This window comes from Falco peregrinus, chromosome 6 (genome assembly GCF_023634155.1).
Source record: "Falco peregrinus isolate bFalPer1 chromosome 6, bFalPer1.pri, whole genome shotgun sequence".
Classification (NCBI taxonomy): Eukaryota; Metazoa; Chordata; class Aves; order Falconiformes; family Falconidae; genus Falco; species Falco peregrinus.
In genome coordinates, this window is record NC_073726.1 from 59,605,298 (window position 1) to 59,628,287 (window position 22,990).

At 45.4% G+C, this 22,990-nt stretch overlaps 1 protein-coding gene across 3 annotated transcripts in view; it reads left to right on the top strand.

The window, feature by feature from the left end:
* RBFOX2 (RNA binding fox-1 homolog 2) overlaps positions 1-22,990 on the top strand; it is a 174,311-nt gene that overhangs the window by 13,824 nt on the left and 137,497 nt on the right. The gene's annotated exons all lie outside the window — the stretch shown is intronic.

The window sequence follows — 22,990 nt, forward strand, 5'->3', positions numbered from 1 at the left end:
GAATACAATCACACTAAGTAGTGGATAACTTCTTAAAAGATAACTTCTCAACTTGACTTCTTGGGTAAGTATTTTTCTGTCTTGTATGGATTTTCCTGGGGTATGGAGGCTGTTGGATGGTTAGCTTCATTCTCTGGACAATCTACTTCCCTGCAGATGGTTATTGCGTAGTGCTGGTTATGGAGGTAACTATCTCCATGAAGTTGCTAGAAAAATTACAACGAATTTTGTATGAGCTGTGTTCAAACAGATGCACTGGAACCAAGATTGCAGTGGGAAGGGCCAATGAGTCATACCATGTCCTGATCTCCCAAAGGTTGCTCCATTCCAGCAGAGCCAGGGCAGGTGATGCTGCCTTCCCTGGTGATGGCATGGGCTTTCCCCTCTGGCTACTGTTAAATTAGCCCTGGGTTGGAATTGCTGGAAGTGTGTCTGGTCAAATGCTAATTCAGCATGTTATTTGTGAAGCTAATTGGCAGGGTAGAAAAAAAAAATTATGTGCCTGTAGGAAACTTCTTACCTGGAAGAGCTTCAATAGTAAAAATGTAAAATGTCTGTTAGGAAAAGTTCTTCCTCTTTGCACAGTTAGTAGTGATAACCAAAAGCAAATTATACAATGCTGTGTTCAGAGCCCTCTAATAGTATTGTCATGGTTTCTGCTTCTGTTTACAGATTTTCCATGTAACTGAATTAAATTAACAAGACTGGTCAGTTCATTGCTGCTGTATTTAACCCCCTGGGCAGCAATGAATCTGCTGAGGATGGAGCATCATTTTCTTGTGCTGCTTGGAACGGGAGGGTGTACAGCAAAGTGAGGTCATGCTATTTCTTGGGGGAGAGGTTCACAGTCACTGCTCAGTGTCAAATGGAGAAGTTTCCCAGAAATCCTTTTCCTCCACCACTTCCAGTGTGGCTCAGTCAGTGGAGTAAGTCAGGTAGCAGTGAGGTTTTTTGTCATGTATGGGCTAGCCAGAGATTAATGTATCCACAGTTTGTTCAAGATAGCATTGCAGGAATCAAAACACATCTCTTGTTTCTTGTTCATAAATTTAATCCTTTGTTTTTAACAGTTAAATATCGCTGTATTCTTTAGCCTCGCCTCCGTTACCATAGATTTGAGCCCTTCTTAAATCCTAACACATGTAATTGCTTAACATTCATGTTAGGAAGAAAAGTGTGGTGCAAGGTAATGCAAGAGGAATGAAACACCACCAGGTCACCTGTGCAGGAGCAGAAGTCTCAGAGCACTGGGTTCAGTGGGCCATCCTTCCTCCCCTAGTTTAAACTAGGTGGCCTCCCTGCTTAATTGCTGCCCACTCCATCTAAGGATGGTCCTTGGAACGTATGGTGAGCTTCATGCAGCATCTTGTACTGCGTCAGCTTGCTGTGTTCACAGAAGATTTGCTCTGTAGCATTTTAACTACAGCATCTTTGCCGGGACCAAAATTCACTTAAAATTAGATACATATATGGATCTGCATCCCATTGTTAGAGATATTTCATATTTTCTTTAGGCTTGTGCAAAATATGTGTTATGGTGGAAAAAGGTTGTACAGATTTCTTTCCTTTTTTTTTTTTAAAATGCCCTTTCCCATGAGTCAGCATAGTTTGTGAGACTGGAATGATGCTGTGTGCTTAGCCTTGCAGCAGGTTTGGAAATCTGGGCTTTGCCGTGCCATGCTTGCTTTTCTTGTCTCTTTGCTTCAAGTTTTTCATGCAGAGTTTACAGATGTTGGTGCAATTTGCCTAGCAGAAAGTGTCCCTTTGTAGCAGCTGATGAGTGGATGACAAACAACTGATTAAGCCAAAGGTTCAAAAGGCTTTTGAAAAAAATAGTAGTATTAAATTTATGCTTTGCAAATGTTGTGTCAGTATTACTGGGTTGAGCAGTGTTAGGCCACCTGGTGTGGGTTGGTCTGATTGATAACAGCCCTTTACTGTGGGCCACCAAGGCTTGTGTCTGTGGGGTATCTACAGCAGGCACAGCCCCTGTGTAGTGACTCCCTGTGTTGGCGTGCATGGTGTGAAACCTTACCTCTAGGCTAAGCTGATCTGGTGGTCAGCAGCTGCTGAAAGAAGTGATCCTTTCTCTCTGCTCTCCATTTGGCTCAGAGTTTCTTTTTTGCGATCCCGTAGAAAATTAGCAATGCCAAAGAGGAGTTTATCACTAAATCCAGCTGACTCCACTGTGGTGGCTCTCTGCCTGCTAGGTCATGTTGAAGAGGAGGGGATGGCTTGTGAACCCACTGTTTGGGGAAGGATATGGGACTGTGCCTTTTGTGTCCTGCCAGGTGTTGAAGTAGTTTGTCCGTAATGCACAATTTCACTCTGTGTGCAGCAACGGCATCTTCCGTGGTAAACTGATCTGCAGGTCGGCCTGAGGTACCGTAGGCCTGACCCCTGTGTCTGGTACTGGGACCAAGGGACACAAGGCACCAGCAGCTGCCGGGGGAGTTGGGGTGTCCTGGGAAGCTGTGACATGCTGGAATGGTGCAGGTGCAGGAAAGGTCCTGCCTGTGGGTGCAGTTGTTTGTAGCTGAGACCATGACAGGTAGCCCCAGACACTGGGAGGCTGAAGTAAAGCAGTGAATCAGAAGGATTTTTCTGTGTGTGCGCACAGCAACGATGGCAAAACTTTTCTCCTTAATACTGATATATATATATATTTTTTTTTTTTACACCAGTAACTGCATGTTGACTTTTTGGAGCACAGGAGATCTGGGGAATGACCTGAGAGGAGATTCTGGTAGTGTTGTAGAAAGAAAAGCTGTTGAAAAAGCTGGGTTGCCTCTGCTGCCCATTTGAGAGGGAAGGTGGTGTTGAGTGCTTGCTGTGCCTTTCTCTCTGGTGCTGAGAGCAGCATTGCACACGTTGGCATGGCACGCTGTACCCACAGTGCAGCTGCATGTTGCTTCTGTCACCTGGGCAGCATCCGTGGCTCTTGCAAGGAGAGCCCTTTGCATGTTTAGTACCACCACATCGCTGTCTATCTCTCATACCCATACAGCTTTAGGAGTGAGTGGCTGTCCTCTCCTCCTGCAGAGGAGGGGGATAAACATTTATTCATCTGTGGTTTCTCTGATCAGCCACGTTTTCAACTCTGCCTTTGTAGCTGATGGCAGGCCCTCCTTCCCCTCGGTGTGCGTCCGCAACACACTTATGTGCCGGCACGCGTGTGCTGCCCTTGAAAACAGACCATGCTTATTAAAATCATTGTTAGTTGCCATGGCAGCTGTTGTTGCTGTGGGCTAATAGGAAAGGCAATTACTGCTGCATGCTGAGGAGTGTACAGGGAGGGTGTGGGCAGTGGGGGACAGGCGGCTGCGTGCTGATGAGCAGTGTGACTGATAGATCAGCTGTCGTGGTGAGCAAGCAGCAGAGGAGAGAAAGGCCGGAGATGCCCTGTAATGAGGTTTGGCTGAATATGTTGTATTTCCACCTGGGCAGGCTCATTGACAGATTCCCACCCTTCCTTTGATTGTCAAAGGGAGTCTCAGGGTTGAGATTCATGTTTGTAGCTGGGCGCAGTGCAGTGCTGTGCAGTGACTATCAGCTGGCTCAGGAACTGAAAGAGGGAGCTGGAAAACTTTATACACATTGAAGATACTCATCTAGCCCCTTTCCAGCTGTTCCCTCTCTGTAAATATTCTTCCTCAGCTCTTATTTTGCCATTTCCTATAGGTTGAATGTAATGATGTAAAATAATACCAATTTTCTTGGAGTGAGGAGGATTGGTTATGAAAACTGAGGTCAGTTATGTTTCAGGATGCTTCGCTGGTTCTTGTGCACTACTGTGCACAGGCCAAAACATTTTGATTATGGACCTGTGTGTAGACCCCTGTGTATCTGCAGCTGTTGTGTGGTCGTGTGGCAGATGCTGTGTTTTCATGCTTTTCGTAGTGAATTTAAAGCTAAAGGGAAATTGCGTCCTTCGGGGTTTTTTTCACTGAATTTGGGCAGCATGTGCCCAAGCCATGCCAGCACTGTTTATGCTCAGTGCAAACATGAGAAAAACAATACTTTATAGTGAGGCACTTGTAGGATATCAGTAAATTCCTTGAAAGATTTGAGTTGGGGAAATAGGTGAGAACTGTAATTCTGCAGCTTCTGTAAAAACTTAGGGATACCAAAAACTGCTTTGACAGTATTTGACAGAGCCCTGCACCCTCAGATCACAACCTTCTGTCCCCTCCAGTTTGTGCTGCTTTCCTTTTCCCTGGTGCTAGGAATTGGCCTGAGACCTCATTGCACAGGAGCTCTTTCAGGAGTCCCTCCCTGGTGCTTCTGGAGTCCATTGTGGTGTCGGTGAAGTTGAAACGATGGTTGCGGTCCCCTTTGATAGGAAGACGGTCCCAGGAGGCATGGGGGAGGCTTGTGGTCCAGACAAAGTGAGAAGAATAAAACAATTCTCTTGGAGCAGGCAAAATCGGGACCTTGCCTGAATTTCTCTCCCTGTTCCGGTTGATCTCCCAGCAGCTGTTTCCAGCTGCCCTCTGGATCATGCCCCACTGGGATAGCAGCAGTGACTCACTCAGCTGGGGTGGTTTCTGCAGCGTGCAAGAGCCTGGCTTCCCAGGGAGCCGTGGCACCAGGAAGGGGAAGGTTTCTGGTGCCTTTGATCCCTCAGTAAAGATTATGCTGCAGCTGTTTAATTAGACACTGCTGCTTTCTTTACTGGTATACTAAATATAAATGGAGGAGTTGGTCTAATATACTTGAAGTTGCAAATGTCAGGAGTCAATAGCTTTGTTTTCCTCTCACCAAATCTGATTTGTTTTTAAGTACTGCTACTAAATCTAATGATGCAGTAATTCCTGTTTGTTACAAGGAATGAGAGGTTTAGATGGAGGGACTTCATATTGTTCTTGCCCCCTCTCTTGTCCCACCTCTGCTTACAAAGGAAGAGCCACTGGTTTGCAGGTGTTTGTACAGTATGACCTGAAGTGTCAAAAGGCATGATCTAAATACACTGTGTACCAAGTTTGTGTTCAGCTGAAATATAAGGTTTTCTCTCTGCATGGTTTTTGCTACAGATTTGTACATTCCATACATTACCTTTATGACAGTCAGCAGAGTGCCAGAAAAAGTTAAAAAATATAAAAAATGCAGTGAAGATTAAGAAGCTGCTGCTGGAGCTAGAGCCCAGACTTGCAAGGATTTACTTGGGGTTTCATGTTTGGTTTGGGATTCTTTGTCTGCTAAACTAGTCTTAAGTCCTGGCAGGCCCTAGGGAGATCTATAATGGGAGAGACATCTGTGCTTAAGGTGCTTTGCCCTGTCCGTCTGCCTATGTAGGAAAAGGAGTAGGAAGCGAATGAGTTGGTTTTTCTTTTTTTTTCCTCTTCTTTTCCACCTGGGGCTCCTGCTGGGCACAGTGGACCCAATCTACTTCCACCTGCTTAGCCTTGTACAGTGCCATTGCACGTGCTGTTTGCTTGAGCTGTAGTGTCTGTAAGCTGCAGAGCAACGCCTGGGAAGTACGGCTTGCTGGGACAGTGCTGGTGCTGCTGTGTGTGAGGTGCTTGGCCCCGAATCGGCTGGAAAGTCCTTGAGAGCTGAAACGATGGGGAGAACGCCTCACGCCTCACGGTGAAGACTGACTCAGTGCTGTTATCAGCTGCCCGGTATGCAGTGAGGCTCTGCATCTTGCCGTTGGCTGCTGTAACCACTGTTTGTTCCTGCCCTGGCCCATTCGGTGTGCTTTTGTTCCAGCCAGTGCGATAATGTGGGGTACCTGGTCTCTGGGCAAAGCTGGCTGCTGGGCTGGAGGAGGAGGGAGCAGCCTCATTGTATGCTGGAAGTATTTTTGCCGTGTTACAGCATGTGCTGGGGAAGGCATTCCTTAAAAATGAGAGCACCCAGAATGCTGGGTTGATCAGCCAGGTCTCTTCTGGCCTGGAGAATCAAGATCTGGCAGGACAGTTTCAGCATTAAATATATTTTTGGAGAAAGGAGAGGAAGGAAATCCAGAGATACTTTCTGCCCTTGAGGTTTTCCCATTCTTAGCGGTGGCGAGAAGAAATTGTGTTTCTGTAGTGTTGAGCTGTAATCAGTGTCTGTTCTCAGTCTGGGTGGAGGAGACGGAGACTCTTCCCAGTGTTTCAGTGCTCCTGGTCCTAAGTAGATATTACTGACCGGCATAGAGAATTTTTTCCAAAAGCAGTTTCCTCTGCTGTGTGATGCAATGTTGAGTCAGTAACTCTGTCACTTTAAAGGCTAACATTTTTTCATATCCCGAACAGTTTTTTAAATTGTTCTCCTTTATCCCTCTTTTTTCCCCTCCAGCTTTTCCTATTTTTGTCAGACTAATCTAAGCTAGCCTTTCCTAGGGCAGAGCGGTGGCTGTGAGAGATTAGCCTCCGTCCTCTTCTGCTTTAAGCTTCGGGAGCTGGGCTGATGGAGTGCACATGACCCTCCCGGTGGCTTTTCCTTCCTGGAGGGACACAGGGAGCTGTGTGTGAGGGGAACAAGCAGTGCTGTGTAGCCCGTCCGTACTCCGCTCCTGCTGGTGGTAAGAACAGACTGGGCTCGCCGATGCCTGCCAGCGTGGCACGGTTTGGCAAGCGGGCAGCCCTCCCAGGCAGCACAGGGCTTGCACGCTCACAGGCTGCTTGTGCACTGTCTTCCCACTTTGACCCTGAGCGCACGTGTGTGGGGTGGCTGGAAGCAATGCAGGCTGGCTTTGTCTTTCCTCGAAGTGGTGTAAGTGAGCGGGGTGCCTGAATTATTCACTGCTTCTCGGCCTGCCATTGCTATTGAATTCCCTGTGTTGGGGCACCCTGCCAGCACCCAGTGATGAACTCATTTCTGTGCCTGCCTGGGGGCACCCCACACCGTGTGTGTTCGAGGGAGTGGGGCAGGGGGCAGCCACCTGTGCCAGGCTTCCTGGAGTTTTGTGAGTTGGTGAGACTGGGTGGCCCTGTGGCTTTCCCATCCGCAGCTTAGGTGGGCGCAGGCCTTTTCGCTGCTGGAAGGGTTGTTGGCAGGTTTGTGTTTATATCTGTCTCTGCCTTGCAGCCGTGCTGAAGTCTGCCTGGACTCCCAGGTCCTAATCTTCTCCTACCATCTCTCCATATGTGGTATCTGGTTTTGTATCCTATCTGTATTTCACCTTCAAGGCACGGATTTCTCTGCAAACCACGTCCTTATTTTTTACACACAATTTGAGGTTCTCCTCTGAATCCCAAGTTTTTAGGGGTGGTTGTGCTAAAAAACAATCATGTTTCACATTTTGAGAGGAAATGTTTCCTTTATTGTTCTAATGGAAACCATTTCCCATTTGCCTATGATGTTAGTTCTACTAATTTGAATAACTTTTTTCTTAAACGTTTAGATGGTGTCTACTGTTTGCATTATTACAACTCAAAAAGCTACCAAAGGCATGTTTTATACTTTGGAGAAGATTATAATTTCTACTTGCAAGAACTTCTGGGTGTATGTTTGATACCATCTTCATTGTGTTGATCCTCTGCTTTGTTTGTCTGTATTTTATTTTTTAAGTGATTACAGCAGGTGGCTGGTCCCTGGGGAGGCTTCCTTTACCAGAGTGCTCTCTGGTCCTGGTTGATGGAGTCGGATGGAGTTTCAGGTCCTCCTCCTGGCTGCACAGAGGAGTGTGTTTTCCCCTCTAATTGGATCATGTAAATCAGCTCTTTCTTTGTCTCATTCTCTTTGTCCAGAATCTCCTTCTGGTGATTTTGATGAATAAATCAGCCTTGACATTGGTTTGAATTTTTGTTTAGTAGTTATGTTGATATTTTAAAACTAGGGGTAATAATCAGAATTGTGACCAACAATTTCCCTCAAAAACTGATTTCCGCAGTAGAAGTGATATGTAAATGATTGAGTACAAAGTGGCAGGGGCTGGCTTTTTTTTCTTTTTAGTTTAAAATCCTGTGCTGTTACACTAAAATCCCAGAGGGTTGTTTGATAAAGTGCTAAAGGGTCCCAGGGGTCTGACAGATGCTGGACAAAAACAGAGCTCCCTTCCAGAGAGTAACCCAGTCCTTTTACACCAGTGCAAATGCTGGATGCTGGAGGAGTGCACCTTTCTGCTGGCCAGTGGAAAGCTTTTCTTGCTGAACATCGTCCCCTCAGCCAAAGGCTAAGTCTTTCAGAGTTGCTGCTTGTCTTCCCGGCCTCAGTTTGCAGTGTGTGGCTGGGATGGACAACCTGGGAGGAAGGATGTGCTGTCTTTCTTTTCCCCGCTTTGACTCCTATGCCTGGAGCAGTGGAGTATGTTGTTACCTCTGAAGTGATGGCTGCAATATCGCTTGCTGTGGCTTCTCTGCAGCAAACAGCAGAGGAGACTTGAAGTGATTCAACCGAGAGAGAACTAAAACAACCCCCAAGAGAGCCTAGATCATTACCTTTGTCCGTGAGCCCTGAGTGGTTATTGAATCAAAAAGGCTAGAAGGAAGGGAACAAAGGGTAAAGTCGCCTGTTTTCTCCTGTCCACAAGCAGGAATGGACAGAGATGTAGTGTTCCTTGTCAACAGAGGAGAGGGAAATGTCTGCAGCAAGCTTCCTCTGCTGCTTTGAAAGTTGTATGACTGAAAGGGAGACAAGTTGCAAAGGTGTGAAGCCTGCAGTGGTGTTCATGCAGCAACTGGGAGAAGGTCTGGGGCTGCCGTTTCCCATTAGCACACAGGGCTTGTGAATGTGCTTTTGCTGTGAGCAAAAGCATGCCCTCCAGAAATAAATATAAAAGCTGATGGACTTGGACTCGTGTATGGTAAGGCCTAGATGTAGTTAGTTGAGAAGCTAAGCCTTATTGTAACACATGGCTTCTGGGATGCAGGAGAGAGCTAGAATTGCCATTGCCAGAGTTTAGGACAATATGCTTGTATATTATGTTTGTATAATAAAGATTTTAAGCTTAGGAGCTTCTCATTTATACCCATTTTGACTTTAATAATGGCAACAGGAGAAAGGGAAAATTCCTCCCTCCCTCCCTTCCTTCCTTCTTCCCTCAGGAGACTTTTGACTGTTTCCAGACAGGAGCAGATTTCTTGCTTTTTCCCTCGTCCTCCTGATCCGATTGAACAGCAGTGGAGGAGAGAAGCAATCTCATTTAATCTGTGATTTGCATGTATTCAACTCTTCTGTCCTGAATCTGTACAGTGCCTTTCTATGTAGCTGGTATCAAGCTTTCCCATGCAGCAGCTGCATCTCTGTGAAATTCCAGCATCTTTTAATTTTTTTCCTTCTGCTGCTGCTTTAAACCTGCAAGTAATCCTCCAGGTACCAGCACTATCTTTCAATAGACTCTGACTGTTGCAATGCTGTCTTCATATGGGATGGGATTTGGGAGGTTCAGTTTTTCACCCAGGAGGATTACAAGCTTCATTTTGACACAGACATTTATACACTGCAGGTGGTAGTGTTGGTGTCTCAAGACTTGATTTTTGGCACTAGGAAGGTGCACTGCAAATCCAGCAGCTTTCCTAGGCCTTTCTTCCTTTCTGTGACAGTTTTAGTGCTGCAAAATTGCCACTGGTCTTGGTTGTTGCCTAGAAGGTTTAGGCGTCTGTTATGTTTCAGTTTTGGTCAAGTTCATGTGTAGAAATGTGTAATATATGTGCACAAATGTACATTTTATATACGCACACTTTACCTTCTGTGGTCTTAGTTTGGGTGCTTTATTCTAATACATTAAGCAATGTGGCTAATGTAATGAGATGATGTTTGTTCTTTCCTATCCGCTTCAGGAAAAGCAATATATGCTCCTTCAACGTTAGTTTTTGAAGATTTCTGTTAGCTTTTTTAATGTAAAAGAAAGGCTTTTTTTTTTGCTTTTTTTTTTTTTTTTAGGAGGACTTGAAATAAGCATGTGCCTACCACTCCTGTAAAGTGATGAAGTTTGTGATGCTCCTTGGCTTCAAGAGTGGTGTGTTTTGCAGTATGACCTGTGTAAATGTTCACCCTGAGATCTGCGTAGGCATTTGTATGGAGAACTGGCATGAAATTGTCAGCTCCAGTTTCTGTGTGATTTGGAGTTTCTTAAAAGCTGAAGTGTTGTGCTGTCAACACCATGCTGTAGTCCAGTTGAGAGGTAATGATAGCATTAATCATTGAAGCCAAGTCATATTCCAAGCTGGAGTAGAGTCACTCAGCTCTTGGATATGTGCAGGTCTTGTTACTGAAGGCTGTAGCATCAGGTTGAGAAGAAGGAACATTTTTAAAGTATGGATAGCTCTGACGACAGAGGATGCATACTTTTAGCATGCTTAGTAGTGAAGTCATCTATGTGCCTCAAACTGCCATCAGCATCCTCCCCAGAATAAGTGTTGGCCAGTACTTCTGCAGCTGGTCTTGCCAAATCCTCAGCAGTTCTTTGTGACAGAGGTGCATGGGTCTGTAGCAAAGAGCAGTACTTTTTGTCTGAAAGTCATGGAAGCCATGAATCCAAAGCATTGAGAGCAGAAGGGGTCTAGGTGTGTTTTCACAAATCCAGTGGGGCAAAAAATACTAGCATCAATTTTTATAGGTCTTCCCTGATTACCGATCTGGAAACTAGCTACCAAGTGTGGGTAGATTTAATTGATAAAAATGCCTTTTCCTTTCTGGATTCTCACAATTCTAAGTAACAGACTAAGCATGACAGTTGGATTTTAGATACTCATGGATACTATCTATAGAGTATCCCTTTGCTCATGAGAACTCACTTAAGCAGCTCTGGTCTTTGGTAGAGCAGCAGCAGACTTGATTGCTCCCTGATTGTGAGGGATGAGGAAAGGGGAAAGGTATGAGCAAACATCACTTATGTCCAGTTTGGCTGTATTGGAGATGTTTTGGCATGAGGAGGGGAAGCCATGAAATGCGATCAGAAATAAGGCTTCTGCTGCCTCGGATGACTGGTTGATGTTTCTTATGATCAGTTTTTCGAGGGACCAGAAACTGAATCTTAAAGCAGTGTTAATGATGCTTGCGTAAAAGGCTCTGAAATGCATAGAGGTCAGGGATTGGTAGTTTCTTAGAAGGAGGCTTGTCAGCATGCTGTTGCAGTTTCATCATTGGTTTAAGCTGATCTAAGACTATGCTTTCACTGAAAGAGGAGCCCTGCCTTCTCCCTGACTCCAACCACATGGTCCTACACACTCCCATGTACCAGGTGTTAGGGATTACGTGGCCTGTAGTGACCACCTTTGTTCATGAAGCTAATCCTTCTCCTTTTTTGAGGGATTAATTTGCAGGAGGATCAGCAAGCTGATCTGACTTGCCGTGTTCTTCTGTGATCCCTACTGTGCATGCAAGAGATGAGGCAGGGTTGCATGATTGGGAGCAGGAGGGGAAAAAATAGGGCGATTCCCTTTAGTAGTGTGATTTTTGAGGTTGGCTTAATCTGACTGTAAAAAACATGCTCTTAGAAGGTTTGCATCACTATCTAGCTCAAGGGAGTTGAGTTTTAATCTCTTTATACTTGGGTTGAGCAGTTGTTACCAAGTGTGCAGGAGGAGGGAGTAAATAGCACTGAATTTATAGGGCTGCAACTATCTAGCACTTTGGATAAAAATGTTGGCTATATTGACAAAGTAACATTGAAATAAAACAAAAAAGGCAAGTTGTGCTTTGGCATGTTTTGAAGCTTTGACTGGCCGTCTGGTCTGCTGTTTGACATGGTGCCTTCAGTCTGTTCCAGTTCAGGAACTTGCCATACTGCCGGTTTTGCTGTACCTAATTTAAGATGTTTGTGTGTTCGGTGGGAGGGTGGCTCCTTTGTTTCTCATCTGAATGTGCTGCATAGGAAGATACATGATTCTGTAATTTCAGGAGCCGAGGTTTTTTTAGATCTCTTCTGTTCTGCATTTGTAGGCTCAGGGAGGGAAATGTAACTTCTTAATGCAAAGTCGTCTCCAGGGACTGCACACAGAAGAGGTTTTTAGACTAAATTGTGAAGGAAACAAGCTTTAGGTGAATGTTCTGTGACAATTCTTTCCCACGCATGCACACTTACAAACCAACTGGTAATTTCAATCACATTTAAAAGTTGGTAGAATTGTAATGCTACTGCCTTCCTAAAAGCTTTGTGAAAAATGGTGATGGAGTAGGGGCAGGGAGGGATGCAGACAAGTTCCCCACAGAGGGCAAGGTGGTCATGATTTATGGATTACGCACTCCATATGGAGGAGGCGGACAGATGGGTCTGGCCGTGCCTGCTGTGTGCTCCCTTCTGCCCGGCGGGACCGTGGCAGGGGACATGGTGAGGGGGGCTGTGGTTATAGCTGCGGGAGGCAGGGGTGGGAAGCAGCCAGGGGGCAGAGGGTACGAATCTGTGAAGAACTAGTTTCAGTTAGTTCCACGGCTGGTAGAGCTGTTTGCTTATTACATTGTCTTGCAGGCAGGGACGGGAGGGGGCTTTGATGCTTTTGTGTGGTGCTGGCAGGAATGTGCAATCCGGGGGTTTTGAGACCTCCTGAGGGGTGTGTGTGGGTCTTTTTCTAGTGGCTTCAGACTATCCATAAAGACAATAGGGTGGAACTGAGGCTCTGTAAGGAGGTTATCTGCTGTTTCTGCCAACTTATTGCGCTTTAAATAAACCTAAAGCTGGTAAAAAGAGAGAAATGCATTGCAGGCTTATGGGATGCTGCAAGCAAGAACTGTGTCTTATCTCCTGTCTGGCTCTGCTGAACAGGTCTTGCAGCCTCCTAGGTGCCTGGGGTGCAACAGCTTGGTGCTTTAATGCTGCAGTCACTGCAAAGATCCCTGGCACCTGTCTTGACCTTTCACAGGCCCGATTTTGTTCCTATGACCTCTTGCTGTTCAATTACAATATTTCTTTGTGGTTGACGGCCGTATTTAAATGCAGGATGTACAATGGTGTAAGAATATCCCATGGCCAAGACTGCTGATGGTGTCTCACTTCATTTACCCATTAATACATGAAGTTCTCGGCCCAGGCAGCAGCAGCTTTTCCCTTATAAACAGGGCTAGTACTCCCATCTGGGCCAAACTAAAGAATTCAGACCACTTACAGACACCTCGCTGGATAATTTTGCTTTCCACAGTAACACGATCTTTCTTAGAAACGCCTTTAGAGTGGCTTGTCTTGCTTCTGTGTGCAACAAGATGGAAACAGTAACTTACTGTAAATGCCTCATTTTGTCCCCATAGTTGGGGTGAGTCATGTTTTGTTTTGAATCTTCCTCTGTGCAGAGCACTGTCCCGACTCTTTGGATGTGACCTTCCAAATGAAGGGCAGGTCTTTCTTCCTTTCTCTTAAAACTTTGAAGCAAAGCACATACTGAAACTCCTCTCAAAACCGTTCATCCTTTGGGAGGAATGGAGATTCTTTGATTAGTGCTGCTTTCCTCCCTGTTCTAACCCCTTTTTAGCTGTGACAATTGCCTACACAGGGTTGCTTCATTCCTCCAGCAAAAGTTATTTGACTAGGTCAGGGCATCATCTATAGCCTGCCATGCTGGACAGTTTGTCTAGGGTGGGTATTTCTGGTAGCTTAGGCAGGATTTCTCCCTTTTTATATGGTCAGTAAGGTGTGACCGCAACTGTGCTACCATCTTGGGGCAATCATGTTAGCAGTAGTTAGCTTTACAGGATCAGTGAGGAGATCTATGTAACAGCAGTGGATTCCAAGGAGTCCTTGGTTAATGGCTGAGAAAACCTGCTATTTTAAGACTCTTTTTTTAATTTTTATGAATTGCACCCTGGTTATGGAGGGCCTTGGCATGTGGCCACATGCCATCCAGACTGTCAGTGGCCTATAAAGAGATGGCGGCGCTCAGTTACAGGATGGGTGTCAGAAGAAAAGCAGAGGTGTGTTTTCTGTAGTGAAATGGCATTGTGTTGTAGCAGAAATCACTCAAGTTACTTTTCATATGTAATTGCTTAATTGGGATGTTGAAAGGTTAGCTTTGATTTTGTTTTGGTATGTTTCTACATTTTTGTAGGTAAGTGTGTAGCACTTGGGTGTCTAATTAGAAGAAAAACCCTGAAAAATCCTGATGTGTGTGGGAGAGGTGAATAAAGGTAAAGGCAAGGAGGGAATGGTAAAAGCCCTGCAGGCTTTCCTTCATCGTGGAGATGGCAACCTTTGGAAGGGGAGTACCTCTCTAACAAACTGTTACGTGGGGATTTATTCTGGTAAAATTCAATAGTCATGACCTCTCCTTTTGCCTTTTAAAGTACTAATGAATGGCGTTTTGGAGACAGACACCCTCTTTGTCTCCAGGACATGTGCTGAGGCACTAATGGGCTGTACTAGCCCTTTATCAGAAGGAGCCCTTTCAGGGATTGGAAATGGCTGCATCAGTCTGTCACCCTTCTGATTCTTGCTACCTCCGAGGCAGCAGGGGAGCATTGCCACGATGATGTGCTTTGCATCACTGTCTTTCTGTCCTCTTAAGAACAGAATTAAATCTCTTGCATGTGTCTGGAATATTAATCTTTGCTGGAGTGGTTTCTCTCACATACATGTGCTCATATAGCACAGAAGTGAGAGCTTCCACAGGGCCAGAATTCAGGGTGAACCCTCAACATGCGTGACTCCCATTTGGGAATATTTTAGCTGCAGAGTGGTCCATGTTTTCCCCACGTTGGTCTTACTAGGTGCAGTTAGTGCCCTGGATGCTCTTTCACCATGGCTGCTTCTGAAGCATTGTGCTGCCCAGGAGACGGAGGGTTTGTTTTTTCTCTGTCCCTTGTGGTGCTACTTTGGGGTGCCCCCAGTGAGCAGAGGGAGCTCCCACACTGTGCACATTGCCCTTGTAGCACTTGAGGGGGGTTCATTCCCTTTTATAGATGCCCTTTTGTTTCCCACTGTTGCAGGGAGAGCAGCTTTCCAGGAGGGGGATGAAGAGGCCGGGGTTAACGGTCTTAAGAATGGATTTTTTTTTTAATTTTTTTTTTTTTTTTTTTTTTTTTAAATTTCGGGAGGGAAGGCCTGGGAGTTGTTTCTGGCTAACTGTTTCCAGATGGTGCTGCTGGAACACAAAGATTTCTAGTATGTTTGGGATGGCGGTGGCCGAGACCCCTAGCCCCCCCCCCCCCCCCGGCGCTTCCTGTGCAGCTCCACAATCCTGCAGGCTTAATCAGAAACAGCCCTGGCTGCCGAGGGGCTCCTGAAGCCTGCCTTTTCTTCACCCTGTGCCCCAAGCCCTGTGCTTTCTCCATTCTCCAGACTTTTTAACCCTTTGTCATTACAGGTCTGGCCCATCAGCCTGCCTGCTTTCTCTCCTTTCTCAGGCTGGCTGTGGGCACTTGGAGTGCCCCGGATATGAAACTGCATTTGGCTAGGCTGCTTGATGAAATTATGTCTTTGGGGAAAGGGAAGCTGGTTTGTAATGCGAACTTGGGAAAATAATTTCTCTAACTATTTAGGGCAGCTTATGCAATCAGGCCAGCATGTCCAGGGCACAGAAAATTTCTCCTGCACCTATCTGCCAGCAGCAGTTGGTATATAGCATGATTTCGTCTGAGTCATGTACTGTTGTGCCTCTATTTTTTTGTGTGCCAGTTTCCCTAAAAGCAAGGCAGGTTCAATTTTATATCACAGCCTCTTCACACCCAACCAAGAAGTAAGTTTCAGCCTTCTCTTCTGCAGGTAATGTAACATATTATTTCATTCTGGAAAGTAGGAGTACTCTCCTTTTAGCCTTTGAACAACAGCTTCTGAGTGTCAGTAAAATCAGCCAAGAAGCTTGTGATCAACTGACTTCCCTTATGGATCTGAGGTCTGTCATCTCCCTCATCTTGTTCTTTCCCGTGTTCTCCATCCTGTTTTTTTAGAAAGCAGAAGTAATGAAGCCATCTACTAAGACAAACCTCCATAGTCCTCTTCACCTTGCAAAAGCTTGTAGCTGTCATGTTTGAGCAAGCCAGATTTTCACGCCGCGAGCATGTTGCCCTGTAATGAGTGGCTTAGCATGAATTATGTGGGAAATGCTTCCTTAGCCCCATACAACAATTATGGGATCCAAAGGTGCCCCCAGTGCTGGATTTTAAAGCCTTGTTATGAGCCCTGTCCTGTTCCTGTTGAGGAAGTGTAGAAGTGAAGATGAGCTGCCATTTAAAAATGCTTCTGCGTAGTAAAAGAGGAGGGAAATCAATATTCTGTGCTATTGACTTCTGTGCATGCAGAGTGTCCTTGCATTTGATGGATCATAGACGTCACACTGTGCACAGTATTCCCAGAGGCTTTAACTCACACTGGATCTATTGTTGCCAACATAGGTCACGGACCAGCAGAAGCAGGCTGTATTTCCTTTATGCCCAGAGCATAAAGAGGATGGTGCTGTATGTAGTTAAAAAAAAAAAAAGTGTGTTTTGCACATTGAAATAACACTAAATTAATGAAATCTCATATCTTTTGGAAGCTGAAAACACCTCTTGGTTGGTCTCGAAAATTAAAAACTCAGTTGTTGGAAAGCTGCTTCTGATCTCCAGAAAGCTACTTTCATTATTTAAAAAAAAAAAAAAAAAGAGGAAAGAAAGAAAGGTCAGGGAAGAATCTGTATTGTTATCAAAGTATTTTACAGAGTTTGTTTTTTTTAGCTGTTCCATTTTAGCTGTGGAAGTGCTTTCTGTGTATGAAAGTCCCCCTTCTTTCTGCAAAATTAGACGTCCGTATTCTAACTTCATACGGATGCTATCAGCTTAAAACCTGAGTGTGCACTTGTAAACTTTTTGCATACTGAAATTTTTAACGGACCTGGAAGTTTAAATACCATCTTTCTGTGTGGTTTGGTCAGAGGTACATTTATGTGTATTCCCTTCTGCTATACCAAACAGTTACTGTTCCTGTAGTATGTATAGGGTTTTGTGGAACAGAAGTGCCAGGAGGTTGTAGTTAAGAAAATATGTATCTCAAATACAGGAAATCACGCTGACATGTTCGGGCAGCTTCGCTGGGGCTCTGTTTAACAGGGATGCAGCCACCCCCAAAGTCGCCCTGTTCTGTCTTGCTGGTCAGGTCATGGGCTTGCCTGGTTAGTTGCTCCAAACTGTTCAAACTCTGGTTGGGGCAGAAGGCTATTTTTATTAATCTGACATCACCTTCCTTTCTCATCTTTACTGTGTCACTGGGCTTCCCGCCCAGGGAGACTCTGGCGGGCCTGGCCTCCCTCCAGCTGGGCCTGCAGGCCCCGCAGTGGGTTCAGGGCTGCCGGGGGCTGCGGGCTGCCATGTCCCCGCTGCAGGGGAGGGTGTCTGGGTGGGAGAGACATGGGTTTGAAAAGCCTTGAGGCTGGTGTGGGTGCCCAGGGCAGGGACCCCCTTGTGCTGGGGGGCTGAAGCGGGTGAGAGGCCAGAGGTAGGAACGCCATGCCATCGGCTGTCCCCTTGGGAGATCTGGAGCCCAGTGGGGCGGCAGGGGCCCAGCACAGGAGCTCTCCTGTACCACGCTTCTGGTGTCCTGCCGGCTCCTGCTGAAAAAAGATATTTTTAGGAGAAGGGGAAACCTGGAGCGGGGTGGGGGGGCCAGGCCAGAGGCCGCCGTTGCTGCAGCAACAGGGCCAGAATTCCAGGAAGGAAGAGGGGCCGGATGGGCCTCCATCCCAGCCTCCGCTAGGCCCTGGCCTCCAGGCCCTGGGGCGGGGGAGCCAGTGGGCGCTTGCATGCTCCCATGGGTGCAGCTGCCAGCATCAGTCCCCTGCAGCCAGTGTGCTGCACGGGCGGTGGCACCGCTGGTTTTCTGTCCCTCAAGAAGTGGCTGCAGTCATTTGGGTGGGCCTGGGAAGCCAGGGCTGTGCTAGCTGGCCTGTGTCTTCCCAACCATCAAGGGCAGCAGCAGCACAGTGTACTTGGTGTGGCACCTTTCATCAAACACTCGGGCTTTTAGTCCCCTTGTACACTTTAAAGAAAGTGTACAAGGGGTAAGGAAAGTGTACAAGGGGTGGGTAAGGAATAAAATATAAGTCCTGTACTTTCATCTAGAAAATCATACAGACTGTTGATGTCAGGATACTAACAAGGAAGCAAATAAATGGAAGTCCTTTGCTAGATGATGTCTCTGTGTCTGGAAATGGGCCAAAGCTGAGAAGCAAGTTTAATTGAAAGTGAAGACAGCTGAAGGGGAAGCATCCCACACTATAGATGCAGTTATTGGAACTGCAGAGTGATTAGCAAGAGCTATATATCAAATTAGGGTAAGTATCGAGGGAGATGGGTGACATTAAGATCCGCTTAAAAACTACTTTAGTTCATTTTTTCATTAATAATTGGTAATTCACCCTTAGATGCTACTTTTCTCATTAATTTTATCCACAGACAGTTTGGGGTAGGGAGATGGCACACACAATTGACAAAGCAGACTGAAGGCATTAGATATGCTTGGACAAAGAAATGGGTGTTTCCTTTTTGTTTGTATGCAATAATTTGGATTTGCAATAAATTGCAATAAGGGTCTGATGAAGAATTACGTATTTTCTTGGTAACTGTTAAGGTCAAGTCATTTACAGTTTAACTGTGGCAGAGTACTAACAAAAGTACTAAAAAGCCTTTTTCAAGACCCCTACCTCTCCCCCAGCACAGGGTTTCTGTCTTTTCTGCCATGCAAGAAAAAGCAAAAAAGATGGTGAAATCACTGGGCTGTAGTGAACAGTGCTTGGATTTCTGTCTGGCTTGCGAGCTTTGCTTTTTCGCAACTGTCACTTTTAGATTAATAGCTTTGTTGCCAGTGTTTTCAGCCTTTTTTCCCCCTGTTTTTTTCTCTTCTGTTTGTTTTTTTTTCTGTTTGGTTTTTTTTTTCCCCCAGCTTCTGTTTGTCTAACACAAGTCTGATAAATGCGTAGCTTGTGGTATCTCACTTCAAAATCTCATTTTGCTTTCAGGAGGAACAAGTAATTTCTTGTTGCCTTTATTTCATTGCTCTGTGTAGTCCAGGGGTTTCTGGCTTTCCAGAGCCTTTGCCACTTCTGTCCAAGCCACCAGGCTGCTGCGCTACCAGTAGATCTTGGGGTAGTCAGAGGAGAGGTAGATGAGCTGTTCTGTTGGTTTTGCTGCTGTTGTTCAGATCTGGAAGGTGGTAGTTGTGAAACTCAAAGGAATTGTATTAACTTCACTTTTCCCAGCATTGTCAGGAAAGCAGGCATGCCACAGATCCAGGGAAGAGATTGCTTGGTCATGTTTCTGAGGTTATCTTTGCAACTGAAAGGACTTAATGCTTCAAATTGAAGCTTACATTCAGCAGGAATTGATTCTCTGGCTGCAGAAATATGGATGAACTCACTAAGGTAACAGTTCCTACCAGCAGAGTTGTAGTCTGCAGGTTTTGGGTTTAGTTTGGCTGTCAAGAAACAATTGCTAATCAGGCCTCACTGATTGCTGCATCTGGCAAAATGGTGAGTCCCTGATGTAAAATTGATTTGTTCCAGGGTCAAGTTAGGTCAAAGAGAATTATTGCCTCTTTAAGGTAAAATTTAGTTTAATTTTTAAGGAGAGGGCAAGAGGCCTTTCAGACCTTCGGTTAGGTGTTACAGGTGTGACATTTCCTCTGGAGGGCTGACTCTACTCCAGCCATCTGTGACCTTTCAAAAGTCAATAGCACCTGCAGAGCTGATCACTTTTTACTGGTGTTCTGGTTTATCGACAATTCCTCATGTTTTCAAGATGTGTTTAATTCAGCAACTTCTAAAATTTATCAAGTTGAGAGGTGTCAAAAAACCTGACAACCCCAAGGCCTGGCTGTTCTGCTAGTGCAGGAGTGCCTCCTTTGCTCTTCAGTCATCTGCAAATGGCTGTACTGTGTTTACCTTGTAAACCCGAGACAGTACCTTGCAGTTTGTGGCAGGCCAATAGAAGAACTTGTGTTAGCAAGCCTGGGAAATTAAAGGAGGAGGGAAATTTGAGGTAAAGGGAAAGCAGGGTTAAAGGCTTAGAGGATCTGACTGACTTGTGATTTTCATCCTGTGAAATCCAGTTGGCCAGCACAGAGACTGTTAGTGGAGTACAACCACTATGCTCACACATCTTATGGAAGTGTGGAAGCCCATGCATGAGATCATGGATATGGTTGGAATAAAATCACAGTATGTGTTGCAGAAAGCTGGTGTACTGTATTAGCTTCTGGTTTTTTTCTCCCCACTCTAAAGCAAGTCACAAGTACCTGAGAAATGCCTGTCAGTGGTAAACAAAGTAATGAAACATCCCAGTGTCAGTTTGATTTGATTTCACAGGCTAGCGCTGCCTAACTCAATTTCTTTACGAATGTCTGGTTGCACGTTGGTATCATAAGAGAAATGTAATTGGCAGGAGGGAGCTGTGAGAGAGATGGAGTTATCTGGGGATTCCCTCTCCCACCAGGCTGCTGCCAGAAGGTAGGGTCCCTCCATATTTGTGGGCAGGGTATTTATCAGAATCAAACCTTCCCCCTCTCTCTTTTTGCTTCCATTTTGTGAGATTAGTTTTGTGCATCTGCAGTCAGAGGAGGCGATTGAGCTGTATCCCCAGCCTCTGGTGCCTTAGGTTGCCTGCTAACTAGCGGAGGCTTTCTGTCTGGATGTTGCTGGACTGTCCTGTTCCAGTTGCAGGAGTTTAACACTTCTTGCTCTGTTTAGTTTTCAACAAAAGCAAACTCCGTATGGAATAATCGTGCAGCAGGCCCCGGATTCACCATTAGTGACCTGTAAAATTGGCAGCACTGGAGATTATTGGCGGGAGACGGTTTCCCTAGGCGCTTCCTGCCTTCTCTTGGAGAGTGAAGTTCAATTAGAGCAATGATACGCACAGCGGGGATTTTGCAGAGTTCAGTACTTGGTGGTAGCATCGATGTATGAACAACAGAGATATCTTTGGCCTTTTTGTGACCTTAACGCTCCAGCTGCTAACCTCTGTCTAACCTCTGCTTTCTCCAAATTCTTGCTTTCCTAATGTAATCTACTTTCACCTCTTCTTTCACCTTCTGATATAACCATATCCCTCAAACATTTTTAGTCTGATGTGGGAGGTTTGTTGTCCAAAAAACAGCGTGGAGACTGCTGGCTGTTTTTTGGTTGTTTTTTTTCCCTTCCACTTAGCTTTTCTTGTTTCTTTCTGACCTCTTATGTACTGTAGACTGCCCTCAGATCTTTGTCTTTTTTCTTCCTTTTTACACTCTAATGATTTGCTTCTACTTATAAAAACTGTCTCTAGAGGTGGTTTCTGGGCATCCAGGTCCTTTGACTTCAGGAAATCCCACAAAGTTCAGTTTTGTCTCTTTTCTGCCACAGCTTTGTGGTGACAGTCCCTTTTGTTAGTCCCTGATGTGAAGAACATCATGTTCAAAATAACAGGTTCTTTTTCCTTTCTTCATTATAACTTTCTGCTTGTGTTCACTGCCCTTATCTTTGGTATCTGTAGGGGCAACTTCTCCATTTATTCCTTATTCTCCCTTTGGAAATCTTTCTGGTTTCCAAGGTGCTGAGAGACTGGTACACAAGTGTGTTTGAGGTACTGACCTAGCAGGTGTGTGTACACAAGTAGTATTAAGCATACTTGGAATGGTCTTTCAGGAGAAGACCATATCTCCTGATATAAGGTGGACATTTATGGCACTTAGATATAAGTTGGTAAACTGCAGTGTGTGTGAGAATCACAGTACTTACAACGTCTGCTTACATTGGGGGAGAAAAATACTTAGCTGTGCGTCTTCATCGTGACGTTGCTTGGTTGTTAATGAAGTTCACAGTTAAAACACAAAAGCTTTGGGTGGTGCTGTAGCTGGCAGTCTCCACTTGCTTCTTCCAACTTCTGTGTCTTCTCTTTTGTTTCTGTATTATTTGCGGGGGTTTGTGCTTTACCTGCTTGCTGGTTATTAGTATTTGAGAAGAATGTACTCACAGGGTGGTCAACCTAATTAATTACTGTTAATCCCTGAAAACTGGCTGCCAGAAGTTTTGTTGTCCTTGAAGCTCTCACACTGTGCGTGCCGCTGTAGCTTTAGCGTGAGAGCCTGAGGAGAGAGGCTGGATGTTTCCTGGCAAGTTTCCATGGAGAGTCCCCTGGGCAGGTTTGAGGTAAAAAGGAAGAGAGGGAGGATGAATATAAACTTAAAATAGCATTGCTAATCCCTGTATTGAAATACTAGCGTCTTGCTTTTTAGTGGAAGTTGTGTGTAAGTGTCTTGTGTAAACTGTGAAATTGTGCCAGCGGCCACATGCCCTATGTTAGGGCAGAAGAGCTCTTTCTGGTAGGAGCCGGCCTGTTTAACCCAAATATCCCAGCACAAAACCGAAAGCATCTCAACAAAACCACTTCCTGACAGCAGTCATACATCTCTGTCAGCTACATGCCCAGATTATTGTTGCTTTTGACAAATTGGAATTGTTTTGCTGTGTTTTGTCAGGGTCTTCCCCTTGGGCCTCTGTCTGGCCCCCACCCCCACCTCTTCCCCCAAGTGCTGCTGGAGAAAGTGAGGGCAGTTAGGAGTTCCTCCTCACAAGTCATAACAAGAGATAGGAACAGACTTACAAACTGTTTGTGGAGGGTGGCTGCCTCCTTTCCCCCCAGTATTCTGCCGGGAGTTGCTTGTGAATGCACAGGGGTACCAGGCTGGAACTGGTATGGGCTTTGTCTAGTTTAGTTTATCCTCCACCCAGACAAAGATGCACATGTGGGACACTTGTGAGTGCCCTCTCCTCATTTCACATAGGAGGTGTTGGACGGAGAGTAACAGAAAATAAATTAAGAAACATAAATAAACACTTAGGAAGCATTGTGAAGTATGTTATCTTAATCCTTGCTACACTGCTAAAATAGAGACGAGTCTGGGAGTTTTACAGAGAAATTCCAGAAGTGTTGGATGTTCATGTTTTCCCACAGAGCAGGGTGATGGGGCTGCCAATAACACAAAATCTGTAGGCTCAGGGTCCCTTCTGGGGGTGAAGGAAGAAAGTCTGCAGGTTTGACGTCCTGTTGGGAGTGTGTGAGGTATTGCTCAGGTTTACCAGGGTGTTTGAAGATACACTGACTGCTTTTTAAGTTCTTGTTAAACTATTAATAATATAGTTTTGAAAAGGAGAAAATCAACACTTTAATGGCTAATGTTTAGGGGAACATT